This window comes from Pinus tabuliformis, chromosome 1_1 (assembly GCF_031772625.1).
Source record: "Pinus tabuliformis cultivar Carrire ecotype Pingquan chromosome 1_1, CPIR1, whole genome shotgun sequence".
NCBI classification, from domain to species: domain Eukaryota; kingdom Viridiplantae; phylum Streptophyta; class Pinopsida; order Pinales; family Pinaceae; genus Pinus; species Pinus tabuliformis.
In genome coordinates, this window is record NC_142297.1 from 763,907,000 (window position 1) to 763,910,460 (window position 3,461).

Here is a 3,461-nt window from a genome sequence, read left to right on the forward strand (position 1 = left end):
CACCTTTCCGAAGAAATAAATTTTTTCACAACGCTTCATAACCCTTCACGCATAGACGGTGGTTTTCTTAAACAAACCAACCAATAAAAAATATTAAAGTTGAAGATGCACATCGGTTGAACAGAGAAATAGAGCTCATTAATTTTTGGGCTAGTTTTTTGAATTGGCTTTTCTGGAAAAGTCAGATCTCGATTATTTTGTTTAACGAATCCTAGAATTGGGATGTACGACAGTAGATCCTGATTTTTGTTGGGGACGGCAGATCTTGATTCCTATCTTTGGTATTGTTCACGATATTATAACTCATTTTAGGAAGCCATTTTCCATGCAATTAATTTTCCCCAACAATACAGGATCTGTTTGGAAGGCTCGATTAGAATAAATCTTATAGTTGCCCATTTCCTTAATGCTTCGTGAACGACAGATATCTCTGTTATAGGAGTCGAGATATCGCTGTTATGGGAGTCATCTAACGAAGCGGAGGAATTGTTCACATGGCCAAACATGGTCGGAAATTGGGAAAAAAAATTTCAAAACATCTTGTAGAGGCAGTGTTTGAATAGTGTTTTTGACGGAGGAAATGGATTCAACACCATCAAAAACGTCTAGGACTCCTCAAATTTTGAAGTTTAACAATTATAACTTGGATTTACAAAAATCTTTGCCAAATTTTCTCTAAATATAACTCGAATTACCATAACTTTCCAGGCAACTCCTCCACTTCGTTAGACTACTCTCTGTTACTGTTCAAGACATTATAACTCATTTGAGGAAGCCATTTCCCACACAATCAATTTGCTGGCCGTGACAGAGGATGTGCCATTGTTGAAGACGTAGAGATGGGCGTCTTCGCCAATTGCTAGGGTGGGGTAAGCCCTAGCCATTATGCATGCCTTTCCCCCTTCTGCAAAGCTCTCCATGATGGAATGATCAACTTGCTATTTATTTCATTGCCATTGTAATGTTATCTGGAACTCCATTTTCCACAACCATGAAAAATTGCCAACAAATTAACCAATATTATGCATCTTACCAGGATTCGAAGTGAAGGGGTCTGCCCCTTGAAGGACCCCACATGATTCACGAAGGTACCATATGTTGTCTTATCAAGGTCGCTCGCTAAAGGCGATCTGCAAGCATTAACACAATATGACAGATTAATGTACTTTTCTTTTTCTTGGAATGTTCAGATTAATAAGTTATAGTGTTCATGAATTTATACTTGCTCTGGTCACTACACATTAATATCTTCAATCCGTTTCGAGAGCAAATGATCTGAAAAACCATAGAAATGCGTTCATTCAAGTCCTTGGAAGCCAAAACAAGCAACCCAAATGGCCCAAGAACAACCCTCGTAGATGAGCCAATCCGGCTGCACAGTTTTTGAGCTGTCAAATTCACTCCCATCTCTTCTTCGAACTCTATGATTTCGAGCCTTGGGAGATCGAAGGAGACCTCCACGTTAGCCTAATAACAATGACAAATTAACCGAGTAAGTTAATAAAATGAAACCACAGCCACAAAAAAAGGAAATAATTTCTTAAAATTTGTTTAGTCATGAAAGAGATCTTTGCCTCAACTAAGGTCATAGACGGCTTGTCCGATTCCCCTCCTATAAGAATCTTAAAAACTAGCAAAAGAAGTACTAACTCGATACCTAAAATCAATATTGGGACAATTAATTAGTCTAAACATTAAAACGACCATTGAGATGTTCTGAGCAAACAATTGTTAGGTAAAATGTACTGAATTAAAAGAAATTTATTGGTGTAGTAAGTACCTGCACTACGTTTATCCCTGCAATTGCAACAACGGATCCACTGCTGAGGTCAATGTTTTGTCTGACGAAGGTATTCTACTTTGGAAACTGACCACTGCAAAAGTTGTGTTCTAGTGATGTTGTCTAGCTAGATGGTTCTTGGAATGGCCTTAACAAAGCACAAACATCTGCATCAAGAAGTAGAAGAAATAAAAAATGTAAACAACATATAAGAGTAATAGGTGTGATCAGACTGACTTTACCTGAAGACCGGACCAGCCCTTGGTAATATCATTGGAGACGCTATCTGATTCATTCACCCATCCCCAAGAATTCACCGCTACTTATATTGATCAAAAAAGGACTTGGAGGCATAGAATTTTCCATAGTCATATCTCAACCCATTTTTATCGTCGCTACTAGTGTTGTCGGGCATGTATCGATCTTGACCAGAAAAGTAAGTTCCCACTGTATAATAATCGATCATGTTATCACCCAGACTCGGCTTCAAAACATGTTTGAGAGAGGGCCCAATTACGAAAGTGTTTAGCCCTTTGGTGTCAGAAAGAGGAACAGGGTAAAAATCAGGACCCTCCCACATTCCTGTCAAGTTTGACGAATGTAAAGGATGCTCGGCCTTCAACCAATTGACAAAATCCTCGCTTTCGTATAACAGAGCCACCCCGCTACGATTACTCTTATTTCCAACTACAATCCTCCATTTTCCATCCATGTCCAGCCATCCAGTGGTGGGATCCCTAAAGAAAGTCCCATTAATTCCATCGCTTGGAATCAGAATAGGATTTTGAGGTATCTTCACCCATTCCCTCAAAAGAGGATCAGAGATATTCTTAGGAACGGCCACGTTTTGCACCTGTTGGGATGAATTGGCCCATCCAGTATAAAGAATTACAGGCTTGTCTCCAGGCAGTAACGTCGCCGAACCGGACCAGCAAGCCTTTATATCATACCATTCGCTCGGAACAATGGCAGGATCCAGTGAATGCTAGTTAATGAGATCCTCAGAAACAACATGCCCCGAAACAGTATTTCCCCACACCGCTCCTTGAGGATTATTCTGGTAAGAAGAGATGGTAAAACCCTTTGTAGAACACGGGCACTGCAAAACGAGCCCAGTTTGATTTCATCACAGATAATTTTAAATCTGAGAACTATTGAATGAATGAATTGAAGAGGAAGGAAAAGGTCACCATTTAGGTCTGTTGGAGGTTTGCGACATAGTAATGGAGGCAAACACAAACATAACGAAACAGAGTTAGTAGATCGGCAGTAATGTGAAATACAGGCTTGTTATGAAAAATCTGGAATAGTATGGATTGTACACCATCATCCAATTCTTTTGAGGCTGAAAATGGTAGGCCGTGCGATACCAGATTTGAACATTTGTTCCGGTGGTGTTGACAGTACTTTCCAGATGAGAAACCCACATAACAATACAGATGCCTAAACAGAGCCCTGCTAGAGCTATGAGATAGATTGGAACGCCTCAAACCCATGACCCCATTCTGTGACCAGAACCGAATACACCAAATGCTATACGTTCACATGCTCTTTTATTGTATAGCACCGGCCATTAGATTTGCAATCGAGTGAACGATCATGTTACTAATCACTTCTTGCCAAAAGCGAGGGAAGAAGAACAGGAAAAAGCAGTAAATAGAATTTCAAGAGTGACATAAAA

General features: G+C 39.8%; 1 pseudogene; it reads right to left on the reverse strand.

Moving 5' to 3' along the window:
• Positions 1-755: 755 nt before the first annotated feature.
• On the reverse strand, positions 756-3,176 carry LOC149216265 (beta-fructofuranosidase, insoluble isoenzyme 1-like; annotated as a pseudogene).
• Positions 3,177-3,461: the final 285 nt, after the last annotated feature.